We start from the raw sequence: 22,605 nt of genomic DNA on the forward strand, positions 1-22,605 counted from the left end.
ACAATTCGGTATGCGCGTGAAATAAAAATAGAGAGAAATAAAAAGAAAAAGATAGTGAGAGGAAAATAGAGAAACGGAGAGAGATAAATGTATATATAATTTAATCATGATCATACTTTCTTATTAACGCATACGATGCATGTGAAGCAAGAAATAAATTTATAATTCACGACACGCATTTCCTAGATTTTCTGTCGCTTCATACACATCGTCCGTGAATCAGAAAAAGTATCATATGATCAAATTAAATATACATATATCTCTTCGTTTCTCTATTTTGCTACTTATCCCTTTTTCTTTCTTCCTCTCTCTTATTTCACGCGCACACTGAATTGTGATAGATTAAGTAGTGTTAATGCTAAACTATATGTTAAAGTTGAAATTAATATATGGGGAAACTGCAAATGATAAAAAGCTGCACGCTGTTTATAAAACAATTTAGAAGCATATAAATCGTGCGTTTATGAACGTATTCGTCGTTCTCTCTTTAATAAATTTTGAATGGAATCATTGTAAATGGACAATGTTGTGTATATATGCAAGGTGTGTCCTACACGCGACACGCGACATCATCATGTTCACGTCATTATATCCTATCGTCGAAATAGCAATGTGACAAATACTTTTTGGCGCGATATCATATGTCGCGTCTCTCCTCGCTCGCCGCTCGATGCGTTCGGTCTTCTTACGCGCCGCGACATATGATACCGCGCCAAAAAGTACTTGTCATTTGCAACTTGCCTACATCTTAATTTCAACTTTAACATGCTGTTTAACATTCATACTGTCTATTTTAACATGAAATCCGTCACAATTCGGCGTGCGCGCCAAAGAAAGAGAGAGATAGAAAGAAAGTGAAAGAGAGAGAGAGAGAGAGAGAGAGAGAGAGCGAAAGAGAGTGAAATAGAGAGAAAAAAAAGGAGATAGTAAAAGAGAGAAAGATGTAGGTATATACGGAGAGAGATGTAGGTATAAATAATTTAATCATAATACTTTCTGATTAACGCGTAAGACGTATAAAGCGACGGAAAATGTATAAAATGTGTGACGTGAATAAATTTTTTTAACTTCATACGTATCACGCGTTAATGAGAAAGTATCATGATTAAATTATATATACCTATATCTCTCTCCGTTTCTTTATCTCACACTTTTTCTCTTTCTCTCTCTCTCACGCTCTCTTTCTCTCTCTTTCTTTTACGCGCTCACTGAATTGTGACAAAGAAGGGGTGTCAATAAGGCCGTTTTTTGGACCACGTCAGAATCGCTCCAAACTGTGGTATTTTCTTCCTACCGATGTAGCTCACAACCTCCTAGAACCGTTTGCTGTCCGAGCGTTTGACGAGCAAAAAAAAAGTGGAAATGCCGCCCCTCTCGCCCATTTAAAAAGGGAACTTTCCTTTAGCTTTACCCAGAGTTAACGACGTGGACGTAGAAAGTTTTTGTAGCTCCTTTTTTGTTTTTGTTGTTTTTATATATTTTTTGTTTTTTATATATTTTTTTGTTTTTTTTTATATTTTTTGTTTTTTTATATATTTTTTGTTAATAACACCGTTATTTTTAATAACAGTATTTTTTAACCGTATTTTTAATTATCGTTTATTTTTAATACCGTTACAATACTCTTCAAATTCACAATAAAGAAGTGAACAGTCAGTAATTGAGAAATTGGGAGTAGGCGCTGGAGAATCTTCAATTAGATTGGTCGCCATCTCCACCTGACTCATTGTCAGACCAGTCTGAAATGTTCTCAGCTGCATCTTGGATATATTGTGCGTAGGATTGGGATGGTCGTTCTTAAAGTCTTTCAGAGTGTCTTGAATATCCCAAATACCAAAGGACGGAGCCACATGTGCACAACAACCAACGGTTCTAGCACCGACCTTGCATTGACAGTACTAGGATATGATGGGATTGATTCCTTGACTATATTCAATCCACAGGTTATACACCTTCGATGATGTGTGGCGCGACTGTATCTGAAGACGTAAGATATTCCTCTCTTGCCTATGGACAAACAGTTCATACATCCCATCTCCAGCTGTGTGCTCCTCTGCATACGATTGCGCTTGCTTCAATTGATATAAGCCAATGGTCAGATGAGCCAACTCGTTTAAGGTCAATTGAGGGAAATCAGGGAGTGAATCCGCAATTACGGGTTGCCACATCACCCTTTTCCTGGACCAACCTTCTCTTTCAACTCTTTCCTGGAGGAGGTTCGGCATTTGCGATAGACGCAACATACGCTCGGCAATGGTCGTATCATTTGGATCGTCACTGATCCTCGGTGGTCTGAAAGCATTGCAAAGAGCGGATACAATGCGCACGTAATCTCCCACATACGGTACTTGAGAATTTGGGAATACATGATCTAGTGCTTTCCACTTCTTGAGGAGACCGTTAACCGCCTCTATCACCCAGCGTATTTTAGTCACAAGGCGTGATTCATTGGCCTCAGATGTAGTATGTTGCGAACCTTCTCGGAGGAAATGGGGCATTTTAGTTATGAAACCTAGATCTTGCAGCATCTCGAGGCAATCTCTGAAACCACGGTCCACCACCAAAACATTGTTAGGTTGCAACCAAGATCGGAGCCTACTCGCGTCAAATCGCATTATGCTGGTCAAAATGTTTGCATCATTATTTTTACCATCCGCGAAGTAAGGTCCGAAAACTTCTAAGATGTATCCTGTTGAACTTACGAGAATCATGGGTTTCACTAGCGGACGTCCTTTGTGGAGTGAGAAAATTTGTCTCTGGAACTTGTAATTAGAACTTTTCTCTATATACATATACGTACCGTCGGCTACAAGGATACAGACATCCTCTCCACCCGCGAAGAGCGTTTTAGCCATGGTTATCGTATGCTTTGTGATGAAATCTTCTCGAGAGATATGATTTGTTCCCAAAAAGTTTGGTACAAACATTGAAAGGAGAGCAATACGAGCTGCAGCTATCGCTCTACCAACTTTCCTCTTTTGGAGAACGAATAAGATAGACAAAACTGAAAGCGAAAGACCAGTACGTAGTTTCGTCAAAAGCAAGGCAAGACAAGTCCGAGGAGAACGTCCAGATGTAGATCTAATATGACCAGAGATTGAAGCAAGAACGGAATCGAATTGATCTTTCTTCAACCCAGTCAGATTATAATAATCGTCATCAGTAAGTGCAGGTGGATAATCAAAATCGAGTCCTTTCCGAGAAGCAACCAAACGCAAGTTTTCTAACAAACCACAAAGAGTTTTATCATCTAGAATCGAATAGTTTGACTTTACTTCGATATCATTTGTTGCTGTTTTACTGAGAAAACCATTTTCCAAGTGTCTTCTACAACATCGAGTATCTGGCGGAATAATTATACCTCTGTCTATGAATATTTGTGTTCTCGCCATAGAAGAAATACGAGTCAGTTTCTTAGCCTTCTTACATACAATGCATCTCGCCCCGGATACTCTGCAGCCCTGGATGCTGACTCTTATTTTCACCGAAAAAGGGATGTTGCTTGATTCTGAGATGTTGGAGCACTGAGGAGTATCAGTTGTAGCAACAGATTTAGTACTGATAGTACTTAAAGTGCTGCTCGTACGATTGCTCATAATGCGGTCGTATAATGGATATTAACGTAAAAGTAACAAGAAAATGGTAATGAGCGATAAAAAGTAGTGAAAACGAGAAACTAAGCTACTGAAGAAGATCAGCGCGCAATACTGTTTATGCTCTAAAAATGCGCTGATCGTTGATAAAGACGATTCATTTAAACATAAGTGCGATGAGAATAATGTGGTGACAGTTCACCTACAATGCTTTCAGTTCAAGAACGCGCTAAAAAGACAATTGTGTATCCAAGTCGATGTTGAATCTGTTGAGAGGAACGAATGCCGGGAAGAAAAACAAAAGAACAAAGCTACTGGAAGTGTGGATAGTGCACAGTACTGTTCTCGTTTTGGGAATGCATGAATTGTTAATTAAAATGGAACGATTGATTATTTGTTGTACATACTGTGCAGCAGAACACAATAACCTGAATGATACCAATGCTCCGCGAAGCTGAGCATTGCATTCTATGAAAAAGAAGTCCGTTCCGGAAGGTATTCTTTACATCTCTTCACTGAGGTTTGGAATTCAAATATTTTTTCACAGTATGTGATTTCGAATATACATTGCATTCGCAAAATGATGTTATTCCTTAAAATCAAGTTTGGGCTTATAGTAGTATCGTCCAATTCATCGCAAGGGATGCTATTGCATGATTGTTCAGTAATATGGCAATCCGTTCAAAATACCAGGCTTGATTCTATCTTGAATGCATGAAGGTCTGATGAGCTCCCTTTCGTATTTAAAGTAGCAAATACTCTAGTAGTTTTTGAGAAAATATGGTGATGGAAGCTCAACAATGACATGCTGAAATGAGACCGGCACTACCACCATGTGAAAAACTCCATTAATTTTTGAGATTTCAAGTTGCCCGTTCTCAGACTCTAATTGCTCGGACAGCAAACGGTTCTAGGAGGTTGTGAGCTACATCGGTAGGAAGAAAATACCACAGTTTGGAGCGATTCTGACGTGGTCCAAAAAACGGCCTTATTGACACCCCTCCTTTTATGTTAAATAAGGCAGTGTGAATGCTAAACAGCATGTTAAAGTTGAAATTAATATGTGGACAAGTTACAAAGACAAATATTTTTCAGCGCTATATCATGCCAGACAATACCAAGTCCAAAATTGGCGCATAAGATATCTTTAAAATATCTTTAAGATGTCTTTTTGATATCATATCATAAGATTTCTTAAAGCTATCTTAAAGATTTCTTAATGATATCTTATGCGTCAATTTTAGACTTGGTGCTGTCTGGGATATGTCGCATCTCTCTTCGCTCGTCGCTCGAAGCGTGCGGCCAACCGCTCCTGATGTGCCTCGACATATGATAACGCGCCGAAAAGCATTTGCCATTTGCAACTTGCCTACATTTTAATTCCTACTTTAACATGCTGTTTAGCATTCACACTGACTAATTTAACATGAAATCTATCACAATTTGGTGTACGTGTGTGAGAGAAAGAGAGAGAAAATGAGAGAGAGAGAGAATGAGAGAAAGAGAATGAGAGAGAGAAAGAGAGAAAGAAATAGATAAACGGAGAAAGGTAAGTATGTATAAATTAAGTATATAGTACTTTTTGATTCGCAGATGATGCGTATAAATAAGCAACAGAAAATCTGTAACTCCGGCATTTTATAGATTTTCTGTCGCTTCATACGCATCATCTGTGAATCAAAAAGTACCATATGATTAAATTATATGTATACATATATCTCTCTTCGTTTATCTATTTCGCTTCCTCTCTCCTCTCTCTCTCTTTCTTTCTCTCTTTCACGCGTACACCGAATTCCGACAAATTCCATGTTAAATTAGGCAGTGTTAATGCTAAATACGTAAAACTTAAAATTATTATATAGACAAGTTCCAAATGTGTGACAAATATTTTTCGGCGCGGTATCATATGTCGCGTCTCTCCTCGCTCGCCGCTCGAAGCGTGCGGTCAACCGTTTCTGATGTGCCGCGACATATGGTACCTAGCCAAAATGTACTTGTCATTTGTAACTTACCTACATGTTAATTTATGCTGTTTAGCAATCATACTGTCTATTTTAACATGAAATCCGTCACAATTCGGCGCGAAAGAAAGAGAGAGATAGAGAGAGAGAGAGAGAGAGAGAGAGAAAGGGAGAGAGAGAGAGAGAGGGAGAGAAAAAAGCGAAATAGAGAAACGGAGAGAGATGTAGGTATATATAATTTAACCATGATACTTTCTGATTAACGCGAAAGGCGTATAAAGCGACGGAAAATGTATAAAATGTGTATCGTAAATAGATTTTTTCACTTCATACGCATCACACGTTAATGAGAAAGTATCATGATTAAATTATATATATCTCTCTCCGCTTCTTTATCTTACTCTTTTTCTATCTCCCTCTCTTTCCCTCTTTTTCGCTCTTTCTCTCTCTCTCTCTTTCTCTTTCTTTCACGCGCACACCGAATTGTGACAAATTTCATGTTAAATAAAACAGTGTGAATGCTATACAGCATGTTAAAGTTGAAATTAATATGTGGACAAGTTGCAAAGACAAATATTTTTCAGCGCTGTATCATATGTCGCATCTCTCCTCGCTCGCCACTCAAAGTGTGCAGCCAACCGTTTATGATGTGTCGCCACATATGATATCACGCCGAAAAGCATTTGCCATTCGCAACTTGCCTACATTTTAATTTCAACTTTAACATGCTGTTTAGCATTCACACTGCCTAATTTAACATGAAATCTATCACAATTTGGTGTACGTGTGAAAGAGAGAGAGAGAGAGAGAGAGAGAATGAGAGAGAAAAAAAGAGAAAGAAATAGATAAACGAAGAGATATAAGTATGTATAATTTAATCATGTGGTACTTTTTGATTCGCGGATGATGCGTATAAATATGCGACAGAAAATCTGTAACTCCGACATTTTATAGATTTTATGTCGCTTTATACGCATAATTCGTGAATCAAAAAGTACCATATGATTAAATTTTATATAAATATATCTTTCTCCGTTTATCTATTTCGCTCCCTCTCTCTCTTTCTCTCTCTCTCTCTCTCTCTATATATATATATATATATATCTATCTATTTATTTCTTGCTCTTTCTTTCTCTCTTTTTTTCACGCGACACCGAATTATGGTAGATTTTATATTAAATTATAAACAGTATTAATGTTAGACTACATGTTAAAGTTGAAATAAATACGTGGATAAGTTGCAAATGATAAAAGGCTGCACGCTGTTTATAAACCAATTTAGAAGCATATAAATTGTGCGTGCATGAGTGTATGCGTCGTTCTCTCTTTAATAAATCTTGAACATACTTGTAAATGTACAATGTATTGTGCATTTATGCAGGGTGTCCTACATGCAACATGCGACATCATTTTCGCGTCACTTTCGTATCATAGAAAAAGCAAAGTGACAAATACTTTCCGGCGCGGTATCATATGTCGCGGCGCGTGTGAAGTGGTAGACCACATCGGGTGCGAGCGAGGAAAGATACCGCAACATATGATACCGCGCCGAAAAGTATTTGTTGCGTGTGTGACGTTCTGTATATATATAAGCAACATTGTAAATCCGCGTTTGAAGGAGCAATATCCCATAAACTTTCAATTGTTTCATACTAAAAACACACAAATTGTGTTATAAAAACAGGAATAAACAGCGAGGTTAGAATATCTGTCCTATCTGGAGTAGGCATTGTAGAAGAACGCTATGGAAGAATATTTTTATTTATATATTAAATTATTTTCTACATTTCACTAAATAATGATTTATTATTTACATATTAAAAATATATTATAACATAACGTTCTTCTTTGTTCACTCCAGATGACAGATATCCTAACCTTGCTTTCGTCCCTGTATAAATATTTTGTGTTTTTAGTATGAAACATTTGGAAGTATATAAACTATTGACTCTTCTTACTATATTACGATGAATAAGCAATCTAAGCGTATACATGAACGTTTTAGCAACGTGAGATAAGCGGACGTATGTGTAAGGCATAAATAATTAAAAAGGAGTATATTGTTATGTTTTCATAGTTTGTAAGTAATAATAAAGTGTATTTAACATAAGTTTAATAATGATTTAATTAATCAACATTTTTCTATTTACAGAATTTTTGCTAGAAATAATGCATGCTGTGCATCACACATTTAAGTGCTGGGATAATTCGGTGTAATTACATTAGGAAATTTTTTCATTATGTTTTTTATCTTTTATTAAATTTTCTTAAAAAAAGCGTAAGTTATTATGACAGGTAAAAGATTTTGGTACATATCAAAGATATTTTCTTATCACGCTGCTTCTTAATATTGTCATCATGTTTATTTTCATTTTAGCAGAAGACGATGATAGATTTATAATAACTCGTAAATCACAGATCCAAGATGCACCGAGTGTCAAAACGGAATTCATTACAAACTATGAGAATCTATTAAGCGAGAGCTTAATATAATAGTCTCCGCTAATAGAATTTTATGTTATGTAATGGAATGATCAACGCCTATTTGTTCATTTGCAGAGATTTGTGAAATATGATTTTATATTATTGACAATTAGGAGATTTGAAGACAACTTGTACTGTTATTCAGTAGATATCTCAGGAAAAATAGTGCTAAACATATCATACTTAAAGGCAGCATATTGTATTATATATATTACATGTATCTTATGTACATGTAGAAACCTGTTAATTTTTTATTTTTAATTATTTAATTAATTTACATTTATATTGGACAATGTGTTTGTACATATAACTTTCTGGGAATATGTATCTGTATTGCTGTAATAATTATATTTGTAACAATTATACGAAAAAATTTACATGTATGTATGAACCATCTTACTTAATGCATATCCTGAAATATGGTATTAAAATAATTAAATTTTTATATTGCATATCAATGTTTCTCCTGTATATGTTGCATGTAAATTAAGAATTTTAGTGTATTCTTTCGCACTTGAAATCTCACAAGACCCCGACTTATGTGAAATTTTATTTGCAAATTCTGTTTACAGACAGTATACAATACGAGAAACATAGATATGCAATTATAAAGATTTAATTATTTTAATATCATATTTCAAAATAGCATTATGACGGTACATACATACATACATGTAAAATTCTTTTTGTGTAATTATTACAAAATAATTATCACAGCAATACAGATATATTTCCCCAGAATGTTATATGTATAAACACATTGTCCAATATAAATGTAAATTTAATAAATAATTAAAATAAAAATTAACAGATTTTTACATGTATGTACATAAAATACATGTAATATATATAATACAGTATGCTGAGTTTAAGTATGACATTGTTAAGCACTATCTTTCCTGACATATTCACTAAATAGCAGTGCAAGTTGTCTTCAAATCTTCTAATCGTCAACAATTTTTATTAATACTTCATTATGAATACTTCAAGAATCTCTGCAGATGAATGAATGGGCATTGATCACTCCATTACATAACACAAGATTCTATTAGCGGAGACTTCAATATTAGCTCTCGCTTAAAAGATTCTCGTGCTTTTTAATGGATTTCCTCTTGACACACAGTGCATCTTAGATCTGTGATTTGCAAATTCTTATCACTGTTTTCTGCTAAAATAAACATGACACATTATTAATTAAAAGCATGATGAGAAAATATCTTTTGTGTGAACTGCATCTTACCCGTATAATTATCATCCTAATAATTCAGGATTTGTTTAGGTTTTACACACAATAAAAAAATAAAATGCAAATTATCCCAGTATTTGTATGTGTGTTGCACAGCATGCATTATTTCTAGCAAAGATTCCACTGCAAATAGAAAAAATTGATTAATTAAATAATTATGAAGCATGTGTATCAGAATCTTTATTATTATTTATAAATATAAATTATAATAATTTTAACAATAAAACTCTTTCTTAATTAAATGAGTTTTACACATTTACTTGTCTCGAATTGTTAAATTACTCGCGTATTTCAGCAAAAATTATTTATCCATCGTTATATCATAAGAGAAGAAGCAATATTCTGTAAACTTTCAGATTGTCTGTACTATTATTTTATCTTGCTATTTATATACAATTTTAAAAGGTTAAAATAAAGCGATACAAAAGCGATTTAGATAATTTTTAATAAATTAGATTTAATTTTTATTTTCCAATATATGACATTTTCAAAATATTGACAATAAGAATATTATACATTATTTATACATACTACATACTTGATATATTTTTTGTGTAGAAATTGTAGCAAAGTTTTTCTCTGATTTCCAAAAAGGTAAGTTTATTTGTAAGGTATTTCTAGTTTCTATTGCTTATTTTACAACTGTCAAATTGTTAATCTTTGTAATAACAGTTGCTTGATGCTATAATTTTAATTTGTCGAATTTTTATTATTATACATAATTTTAAGTCGCCGAGTTTCTATTATATACATCATTTTAATTTGCTGAATTTCCATTATGCAAATAATTTTAATTCGTCGAATTTATATTATGTACATAATTTTCATTATGTATATAATTTTAATTTATTGAATTTTTATTATGTACATAATTTTAATTTGCCGAATTTCTATTTGTATTGTTTCAGAACTTGTGACGACCCGATTAGCCGTCACTAGTCGCCCGCGCTCATGTAAACGGCCCCTTTCGGGGCCACCACACGAACACGTTGGGAATCCGCCTTTTCGCCCCCACCCGTCACTCGACCCCCTCCAAGCTAGTCTTAGAGTGGGGTGGCCGACGGGTATAAAAAGCGGCGCAGCCGAGACTTCGGCACCAGTCCCGTCCTGGTCCCTCGAGCGTACTCAGGGATCACTCCTCAACTCCGACACTCCAAGTCACCCCGGCCGACGAGCGTTCTCGTCGTGCAGGCCGAGCGTTCTCGGTCACCGGGTCCTGTCCGTAAATCACCCCGGCCGACGAGCGTTCTCGTCGCGCAGGCCGAGCATTCTCGGTCACCGGGTCCTGTCCGTAAGTCACCCCGGCCGACGAGCGTTCTCGTCGTGCAGGCCGAGCGTTCTCGGTCACCGGGTCCTGTCCGTAAGTCACCCCGGCCGACGAGCGTTCTCGTCGTGCAGACCGAGCGTTCTCGGTCACCGGGTTCTGTCCGTAAGTCACCCCGGCCGACGAGCGTTCTCGTCGTGCAGGCCGAGCGTTCTCGGTCACCGGTTCCCGTCCGTAAATCACCCCGGCCGACGAGCGTTCTCGTCGTGCAGGCCGAGCGTTCTCAGGTCACCGGGTCCTACCCGAAAGTCACCGACGCCCGACGGAGTTCGCCCTTCTCAGGGTGCCCGTACGCGTGTCCGCGTTGGAAACTTTAAGTATAAGTCGTGTCCGCGTCCGTATAATCTGGTCGCGTCTCGTCCGTAACATTTCTATCCGTCAATTCTAGCAATAAGTCGTGTCCGCGTCCGTATAGTCTGGTCGCGTTTCGTCCGTAATCTTCCTATCTGTAACTTCTAATAATAAGTCGTGTCCGCGTCCGTATCATCTGGTCGCGTTTTGTCCGATTATACTCTACTGTGTATTGATGGTTTGAATCACGGGTCAACCACAGAAAGGTGGTCCGAATAAACTTTACTTTTACCAGAGCAACCGTGTGTCATTGCAAATCTGAGTCTCCCCTCTTCCCGAATCCTGGCACCGGCGAGCCGATCCGTGGCGTCGGGAAAGGTGCTCCGTTACAAACTATTTTGTATAAATGTATCTTTTTATATATTTTTTCTCATTTTGTTTAGTTTAATCAAATATAATTACGTGCGCAAAACGAAGATATATTATTCTTTGATAATAATACCTTACAAATTGCAACGCATGTATAAAATGATTATTGCAATGCAGGCATAGAAATATATTTATTAATTACGTGATTCATAAAAATCAATATTTAAATTTTTATTAAAAAACAAAAAAAATAGAATTTTCTACAAGAATCTTTCGATCAAAATATTTTTGCTTCTATTTGATTAAACCGTTTCATGCATGATATGCATCATTATCCTTGTTTAACATTTGGTGAACAACAATGATAATTGATGCATTTTGCGCATCATACATGAAATGGAATGTACCCCGATACATCTCATACGTCCATCATGTTGCGTGGTTCGCGCGAGACTGATTTACAATTCACGTGCGGAGTATCGCGAGCGCGAAAACGGTGGACACATGTCCAGTGGTCACGTTATCAGTTACTCACTGGTCACATGACCTCGGCTTCGCACTCGCAATATCTCGCGCGAGAATCAGTTTCGCGCAAGCCGCGAAGCGTAACGGACGAATAGGGTGTAGGTCATAAATATAAAGAATATAAACATACATTTTCTATAAACATATATGTTTTACATAATATATATTAAAATTATTCGGTTTACTGACAATGAGTAATCTCATCTCCAATGGAATTATGTTGGACAAATAAAAACATAAACCAACACAAATTAATAACTCGGAAAAAAAGAAACAAAAAAAAATTATAGTTATTCCCTATATCAACAAGATTTCAGAAATGTTTGTCTCTTCGATAAATAAATCTAATACAATGATAGGATATCAATGTTTAAACAAACTCAATAAAATCATAAAAACTCATAAAGATAAGAATCAAGTCTCACATAATTTCAATGTGGTTTACAAGATCAGTTGCAAAGATTGCAATGCAACATACGTGGGTCAGACAAAGAGACAATTGCAGACAAGGATAAAAGAACATATAAATAACATCAAATTGGATTCAAAGAGACACTCTGTTATCTCTGAACATAGAATTAGGGAGCAGCATACATTCGATTGGAATAAAGTTAAAATTTTAGATCATGAAATAAATTACCAAAAAAGATTGATTACTGAAATGCTACATATAGAACAAGAAAACGGTATAAATTTAAAAAAAGATACAGAGTTACTCAGCGAGTCTTATTTAGATGTTCTTGAAAAATTAGCTAACATTGATAATAAATAAACAAAAGGAAAATGTCATGTAGAGAATAATGTCTTTGTAAACAACTTGCGATATAAGTACCAAATGTATAACCGTTCTTCATGATGGCGTGTAAAGTGATATGTAACTGAACAGTGGCGTGAATATTTATAAAGTCATCGATTTGGCAGATTCAATAGTAAGAAATTTTCATTGTATTATTCAAAAAAAAATTTTTTTTAACAATAGTTATTAAAAAATTGTGTCATTTCATATAGAAACGTATAATAATCAAGGGAAACTAAGACAATTCCACGCTTTCAACTTCTCACCCTCTTTCGTCCTCTTTCACCCTCTTTCGTCCTACCTCACCCTCTTTCGTCCTCTCTCACCCTCTTTCACCCTCTTTCGTTTTCTTTCACCCTCTTTCATTCCCTCTCACCCTCTTTCGACCTCTTTCACACTCTTTCGTCCTCTCTCACCCTCTTTCGTCCTCTTTCACCCCTCTTTCGTTCTCTCTCACCCTCTTTCGACCTCTTTCGTCCTCTTTCACCCTCTTTCGTCCTCTCTCACCCTCTCTCACCTCTTTCACCCTCTTTCGTTCTCTTTCACCCTCTTTCGCCTATCTCGTCTTCTCTTACCCTCATTCGTCCTCTCTCACCCTATCTCCAAAAAATCATAAAAATGAAAAGGTCAAGCCATGTTCAAAAGAAGGTCCTCAAAAATTTAAACCTAGTCTGTACAATGAAAAATAATTACTCGTAATTCCAGAGTTCCAATTTGTTAATATCAAATAATGTATTTGTTTCAAGTAGGCAGTAGAGTCAAATACATACCTACGTATATGCAGTTTTTGCTGTTAATTGTACTTGAACGAAAAAATATTTAAATGATTTAAATATAGCACATTTTAAATCAAGAAACTTATATAATCGAACTCTGTTTAGGAAAAGGTAGAACATTTCATTTGCCTCTGCCTTTACAAGAAACATTGGATACGGTATGTCCTCCGGAAGATCCTATAAATTTGAATCACGAGTTGCACATTCTCGTTCGAGGTATAACAAGAAATCTAAAGTGGTTTGGAAAAATTTGGTAGATATTATAATAATAAAATGTATAAGGCTTTACAATGGTTGAAAAAAAATAATCCTCATTACTCAAAAATTCGCCTTCCAGCGTCATCTGATGATCTATTAAAGGATAAGTTGCAGGAAACAGAATATAGGATTGTCGATGAAGAAAGCGACAATGACGAAATAAATGAGGTGGTTGAGGAATTACCAGCATTGAATTTGTACAATGTACAGCAAAACAAAAATAATAATGATCAAACCGTTTTAAAACGTACGGCTTTTCTCATTTTATCACTGAACATTCGGATATTAACGATCAGTATACAATATACCCAATACACGCGAAAAGAATCAATAACGAATCTGCATTGAAGCTTTATCAAATGGTGAAAATTGAAGATTTTCCAATGGATAATCGTTATAAATATCTGGATGTTATGTGTTTCCCTGATTTATATCCTGATGGTGTCAATGGACAACGAGAAGATAAAAACTTTGCATTGCCGGAATATTTATTTATTAGAACACGATTGATGTCGAAACATAGTAGATTCAGGTTGAATCTGCAGTATCTGTTCTTCCTTCTCAATGATGCTAACTACCGACAGTTGAAAAGTGGTATCTATTATACGATGATGGTTACTAACCCACGAGAGAGATACACTGCTGGTAGATACTTGAACGAATTGAAAGGTTACCAATTAGAATCGAATTTAATGAGAATTTTTGCAAAATTGAAAAATACGGATCAATTTTGGCGACAACCGTCCAATAATGTAAAATGCATGACTTTGCATTACGGTCCAGCGACGTGGTTTTTGACTTTGAGTCCTAGTGAATGGAAATGGTCCGATTTGGGTGAATATTTACGAGATATGAATCCCGATAAAGAGAAGTTAGGCATCAGCGAACTAATCGCATACGATCCTGTAAGTACTTCTAGATTCATGTGCATAAAATTCAAAGCCATGATTGATTTTATTTGTTCGTCCGATAATCCAATAGGAAAGGTTATTCATTACTTCTGGCGACTGGAATATTAACGTAGAAGTATCCAGCACATGCATTGTATGATTTGGATAAAAGATGCTCCAGTATTAGGAAAATCGCCGGATGAAGAAGTTGCTACGTTTATTCAAAAATACGTAACGTGTGAAATTCCAGATGAAAATGTTTCACCAACGTTGTACGATACGGTAATAAGTGATCAGAATCATAAACATAACTCGTATTGCATGCGTACGAAAAAAACGGAAACTAATATATACAGAAAATGTCGGTTCGATTTTCCTCGGCCAGTTACTGAGAATTTCGTTTTAAGAGACGTTATCACTTCGATAGTCGGTAGAAAAAATTTACGCAGTAAGAGCAGATTGTACGATCTTCCTCGCAAGGAGTCGGAAAGGTTTATAAATGATTATAATCCGTCTATCAAATTAGCCTGGGAGGGAAATATGGACATACAATTTATTAGAGAAAAATCAGAGTTTTTAAACTCATATTTAACAAAATACACGACAAAGTCGGAAAAATGCAATACAGACTTTGAAGTGATAGATTCGAATAAGTCCTTGGCATCGAAACTGTGGAATTTTGCAATGCGTTCATTAAATAACAGAGAATGCGGTGCTTTAGAAGCTGCGGATACACTATTAGGGAATCTCTTGTACGGTACGGATAATGATACCATGGTCAAATGGATCGATGTTAATGAGGTGAGAAATAGAAAAGTTAAAACATTTAATGAAATTTAAGCTCTCGATGAAAATTCTACGAATATTTACTGTTTGTCACTCATTGATGATTACTATCCAAATAGACCTCAGGAATTAGAATCATTGAATTTGTACGATTTTGCCAGATTCTGGGAAATTACGAAACAGATGCCAAATAATGACGAAGTCAAGTGTTACAAACTGGCATCGGGTTTATTTTAAAAAAAACGAAAAAAGGGTTATTTAATTAACCATTATCGATTTAATATAAAAACTGAGCCCGAAAAATACTTTTACTCGCTGCTTCTTCTGTTCAAACCATGGAGAGATTTGAGTGAACTCAAAGGTACATTCGAGACTTACACGGATGCCTTTAAGAATTCAGAGTCTGTTTTAACGAAGGCAATGAAATATCACGAAAGGCTCGAAGAAATACAGAAAGCTTTTGAGAACGTTGCTGAATTAATCGAGAAGCGCGAAAATGATCTGAAAACAGCAGACAGAGACAAATCCGATGACGATGAACTGGATTGTAATCCGATAGAAGCTGACGACGCGATGAAAGATCTGGAAGATTTTGGTAAGATTGACGACCCGATTGATTTATCGCAAATGATGTCGCAATTGAACAAAGACCAGAAAAGAGTCTTTGATGGAGTATGCCAAGTTTTACAAGATAAGAATCAGATTCTGCGACTGTACGTAAGTGGCGAGGGTGGTACAGGGAAAAGTTTTCTAATTGAAACGATTAAACATTGGATCAGAATAAATTTGGAAAAAACGACTGCCATATCTGCTCCCACGGGTATCGCAGCATTCAATATCGATGGCTTGACAATCCATAGAATGTTTCAACTACCCGTTAGTCATGAATCTACACCAAAATATACGCAATTGTCAGACATGGTCTTGAAAACTTTGAGAGACAAATTAAAGAATGTCGAATTATTTATAATCGAAGGAATTACATGTAACAATGCAATGATGGATTTAGGAACGACTGTATTCAGTGATGGTCAAGCCTATGTAGGTTTGTCACGAGTAAGTAAATTGGAAGGCCTACATTTGATAAATTTCAATCCAGCATCAGTTAAAGCAAACTCGAGAGCCATTGTAGAATATAATCGACTGAAATCTATATTCAAATCTGAACTGCCACAAATCAATCCGTCCGAGAAAAAGGTTGTGAAAATGTACGATCGTCGATGGGATATCCCCAATTTATATACTTTTGTAAACGGTGCTTCTAAAAAAATTATCAACAATCGGATTACCGCCGTGCCGACGAGTAATATCACGATTAATAAAAAAAAGTAAAAGCTAATAAGCGCTATATTTCACGAAGGTGAAGAAATGAATCGTGGTCACTACACGTGTATGTTGAGAGCTGACACAAAATCGGAATGGTATTACTCTAATGATATGGAAGTGTTCAAGAAAAAATGGCCCAAAGGAGCACAAGGGGCATACATATTGTTCTTAGAACAGATTAAATAATGGCGCTGTATAAAGGCTGCCGTAAACGCTACATTAAAACATCAACTGTTCTAGCGCTGTATAAAAGTTGCCGTAAGCGCCAAAATAAAATATCGGCTGCTTTGGCGCTTTATAAAAGCTGCTGTAAGCGCTGCATTAAAACGAGTGCAATAAGTTTCTAATTTGACCTAGGCTTCATGACATTTCAAAAAGTATCATCAAGAAAAAAATTATCAGACAGAAATATGTATGTCGTGTTAAGATCGAAGAGACGAAGAAAAATATATGGTTGCGTTCTCACGAGAATGGGCGATGGAGGGGTCCATTCTTTATTTTCAATATTCATACAAGAATATAAATTCATTCTGTTGCAATTGAAATAAATGTGCAATGTATCGTTAAAAGTTATTACAATTATACAAACATTTACATATATGATTAAATAAAATATATATGTATACTATAATATAATTATATATTTTATATATGTACATATATACCATATATTTCAATTATTTTGAACTGTATTGCATAAATTGTTACTTATACAAAGTTATGTGATAAGAATCGAAAATACATATATTTGTGATACTTGAATTACTAGAAAGCTGCTCTATATATCTGTACTTTAAAAAGTAAGTGATATCCTAAAAAAATCATAAAAATGAAAAGGTCAGGCCATGTTCAAAAGAAGGTACTCAAAAATTTAAACAATCTAATAATAAATTATCACGAAAAGTAACTGATATGTTATTCAAGGTGCCAGTTCAAAGTGAACATACGTAAAGTGTATATTATCTAAATTTAGTAATAATATATTACCATGAAAAGTAACTGTGATATTTTATTCAAGGGCAAGTTCACATTGAATATACATACATATAAGTAAAACTGATTACAATTTGATTCTAGAAAATAAGTGCGATATGTTATTCTTAGTGCACAAAATATAATAGTCGTTTATAGAGATTTGATTTGAAATTCATACTAGCCCGTACAATGAAAAATAATTGCTCGTAATTCCAGAGTACCAATTTGTTAATGACTCAGAAAAATAACATGGCGGCCTGCTCTCAAAAAACTTTCGATGGGTAGAATAAATAATTAAAATAAGAGTTGTGAAAATTGTATAAATTAAAAACCTCCAATCTTTCTTTAGTAAAATTTCGAATTTTCGTATCAACTTCCGATTTGTGTTATACCGTATTTTCAGGGAGTAAGTTATTGATCAGAAAACTTTGCCTTGTTGCTCGAAACGGGTGTATATTAAGTAAAATTTATAAATGTACAGTTCTCAGGTCAACTACAATAAAGCTATAAAAGTAAATACGCTTAAAAAGTTTACTGATTATTTGTCGTAATATACAATAAAAAATTACATATTAATTATTCAAGATACAAGTGAGAAATAAATATCATTAAAATATACAAAAAAAATTTATCAATTTGACTCTGAAAAGTAAGTGACATGGTTCTCAAAGTGCAAGGTTTCATTTGACTTACAATTTTCTTCAGAAACACAGAAGAAAAAGATATTTGTATATAGTTTTGTATATTCACTTCGTTGTGTGTGTAGAGCTTTTAAAAATACGTTGAATCCTTATTCTAATCTAATCTTCTTCTAATGTAATACTTTTCGTATTTCAAATGTTGTAGTAATTATTCTGTAAGAGCTTCGACATTATTTCTAAATGGACATCGAGAAACATCATAGTTTTTTGAGAGCAGGCCGCCATGTTATTTTTCTGAGTCATTAACAAATTGGTACTCTGGAATTACGAGCAATTATTTTTCATTGTACGGGCTAGTATGAATTTCAAATCAAATCTCTATAAACGACTATTATATTTTGTGCACTAAGAATAACATATCGCACTTATTTTCTAGAATCAAATTGTAATCAGTTTTACTTATATGTATGTATATTCAATGTGAACTTGCACCTTGAATAAAATATCACAGTTATTTTTCATGGTAATATATTATTACTAAATTTAGATAATATACACTTTACGTATGTTCACTTTGAACTAGCACCTTGAATAACATATCAGTTACTTTTCGTGATAATTTATTATTAGATCGTTTAAATTTTTGAGTACCTTCTTTTGAACATGGCCTGACCTTTTCATTTTTATGTTTTTTTAGGATATATTATATGTCTTGAGTAACGACTTTTTCTTATGAGGATACCTGAAAAATGTCGCGTATGAGCAAACGCCTACAACGAGAGAAAATATGATAGAAAGGATACGAGAAGCTTGCAGAAGGATAACGCACGATATGACTCAAGACAGTAAGACATTTCCAAGATAGGTTGGCATTATGTATCCAAGCCAATGGAGACAACTTCGAACAATTGATTCGATAAATTTTTTTGACTGGATCATTCTCGATTTTGCCTTCGATGGCAGGATTCTTTTTGATCTTATTTTAGTTGACAGAACAATCAACGATCTTGCCTTGACTGGCTGGATCGTGTCCGGATCTTACCTTGACTAGCTGGATCCGTGTTCGTATCTTGCCTTGACTGGCTGGATCGTGTTCGTATCTTGCCTTTATTGGATGAATCGTGTCCAGATCTTGCCTTGACTGGCTGGATCGTGTTCGTATCTTGCCTTTACTGGATGGATCGTGTTCGTATCTTGTTTTGACTGGCTGGATCGTGTCCGGATCTTGTCTTGACTAGCTGGATCATGCTTGGACTTTGCCCTGATTGGTCGGAGCATGTAAAATAAGACTATCGGAAAATGAATATTTTAAGAAATATATATATATTATATATATATATATATATTTTGTAAATTAAGAGTTTAACAAGGCTCTGTAATATAAATATAAATTTAACGTATAAGACGGGCAATAAGAGCCAAATCGCGGATGACAATGCGTTATCCTAACGAAACTAAACTATTTTTTTCGTTAGAATTAAATACCGGTGCACAAGGCACCACAAATTTTACTTGGACACGGCCAAGATTTTAAAATATGAAATAATCTCATATTTGAGATTTAATTTCAATACCCCTTTAACCCCCCTACGGAAAATAAAATGAATGCAAGAGAAAAATATAGATCCGAAAGTCGCTGAATCGGGAATCGAACCCGAGACCTTTCGCTTGCCGGGCGACTGCTCTTTCATCTGAGCTATTCAGATCCCTTCGATTCTATACTTTTCTCTGTTATATATATTAATGTTGGTAAACAAACGCCTTTAAGCCAGCGTGTATAAATTAAGAGTTTAACAAGGCTCTGTAATATAAATATAAATTTAACGTATAAGACGGGCAATAAGAGCCAAATTATATATTTTATTCTAACGGTATTTAATTCTAACGAAAAAAATAGTTTAGTTTTGTTACGATAACGCATTGTCATCCGCGATTTGGCTCTTATTGCCCGTCTTATACGTTAAATTTATATTTATATATTTTGTATTTTTATCAAAATGTAGTAACTTTCGAGCTTTATAACTCGAAAATTACGCAACGGAAAAACATTTGACTATAGTGTTTTGAAAAACTCTCGAGGTCAGCTACAAGAATATGTAATAAAAAATAGGGGATGCCATTTAAAAAAATTGAGGTGACCTTTGCGTGATCTTCAAATAAATATCCAAGGTCAAACCAATGGCATTATCTTATAGCCCCTTCGAAACCATACAACACATGTCTGAACCATTTTTTGATATTTTGCTTAGTTTACAAGAAAATTGATCGTATTTTTTAAAATGGCCCACCCTGTATATGTATATATACAGGGTGTCCCAGAACTGGCGAAAAAGCTTTTTACAGATTCCTGGTATCATTCGGAGACGATTTTTCCTCAGTGAAAATGTCGAGACATCAATAATTCTCGAATTATGAGCAGTTAAAAATAAAGGTTTTTTTGGAAACTAAGCCTTGTAGAAATTAACAGAACTACATTATTCAATTAATTTTAGATAGTTTGCTTTTAGAATTTATAAGGCTTAGTTATATAGATACATAATAACAAAAATTGGGAACATTTTAAAAATAATAGCCTTTCTCAATATTTTTACTCAGGAAAAATCGTCTCCAAATAATACCAGGAATCTGCCATAAACTTTTTCGCCAGTTCTGGAACACCCTGTATACATATATATATTGTTACGTCCGCGACCACCCTTCTGATTATCTCGAAGAAATGTCGCGCGCACTCAAACTCTCACACGCCGGAAATGAATACACTCGCGTAGTAAAGCAATAAACTTTAATATTAGAAGCCAATAAACCGTAGCGATACAATATAATATTACGTGCATTAATCTTAATGCAAATATATCCGCTGATCAGCTGTCAGAGGATACGTCCTCACCGCACGACAGCTAGACCAGAACAAAACGCATCGATAGACATAAACAGCTTCTTAGCGACGATAGAAGATCCTGATAGAAGACCCTGATAGAAGACCCTGATAGAAGATCCTAATAGAAAATCCTGACGATCGTATAATACAGGGATGTATCGTCAAACGGGCGGGACACGGACATAACACTTGCCCCCTCCTCTTCAAAATTGTCGTCCCGACAATTAATTCAATAGGACAGATCCTAGAACAATTCCTTACAGGAACCTCGCCGAATTACAGTCCCCGATGTGACTCCATGTTCTCCCCGAACTGCTGTTCCAGGTACAACGAACTGCACACCATCTTGGGTCCAATCGACTTTATTGATTCCAGGAATTTTCCTCAAAGTCCCAAAAATTCTTCAGGCAAGAGAGGGGTAACATTCCGTGGACCCAACGCCCTTTTAAAGGACTCCTCAAGCCTCTGCCTCGGCATTTGCCCAAAGCCCCCGGGAAAAACCACGGATCAAAATAACCACGGGGTGAGGCAGTCTTCGTCCCTTTTTTGTGAGGTAGTCTTCATCCCTTTTATCTCTCTCATCTTCATCAGGTCCTTTTTCTTTTTGTTGCCAAATAAGATTTTCCTGAAAAAAAATCTTACGGCAGAAAAATTGAAGAATACACAATTTTATTAAAAGTACAAGTAACCTATCGTGGGTTCCGATTCTAATGCAAGTTTCGACTATAAAAAGGAGCTAATCTATCCGAATGCACAATCTTCCTTTCAGAAATCTCTCACTAAGAATAGAAACATCGGAACTATTTTAAATCGACAAATTCTTCCGTCCAAATTTCCCTTATAATAAAAATTATTTCTGGTTTTATTTATTCTAGCACATTGTGAGCTTATATCCGAGCTCAAAATTATTGTGTAAAACATTGTTCGATTCGCTATTTCTACGTGTGGTGTTGTTCGGAATTCTATTATGTATGTGACTTAGCTGGTTATTTTCCGATGAGACGAGTCTTTCCTGTAATCGGTGCAGTTCCTCGTCCCGCTGTTGCAGCATCGTCAAAAATTGAGCCTGCTGTTGTGAGCGTTCCTCTCGCAATTCTTTAATTTGTTCCAACGCCTCCTGTAAAGCGTCCACGCGCTCGGAAGTTTCCTCGCTGTTAATCGCTCGAGGTGGAGTCGACTGTTGTTCTTCGCCGATCATTGCTCGTGACGAAGCTTGCGAACGAGTAATCCTCGGAGAATGCACCAAAGACATCGTAACCTTTTCACCGCACACACGCACGAAATATTTGTCCTTTTTTTTTTTTTACTACGGTTCGTGGCTTGTGTTACGTCCGAACGATCCCGGACGAGCCCCCAAAATGTTACGTCCGCGACCACCCTTCTGATTATCTCGAAGAAATGTCGCGCGCACTCAAACTCTCACACGCCGGAAATGAATACACTCGCGTAGTAAAGCAATAAACTTTAATATTAGAAGCCAATAAAC

The sequence above is a fragment of the Nylanderia fulva genome, unplaced genomic scaffold (assembly GCF_048542155.1).
Source record: "Nylanderia fulva isolate GAGA-0341 unplaced genomic scaffold, ASM4854215v1 Scaffold143, whole genome shotgun sequence".
Lineage (NCBI taxonomy): Eukaryota > Metazoa > Arthropoda > Insecta > Hymenoptera > Formicidae > Nylanderia > Nylanderia fulva.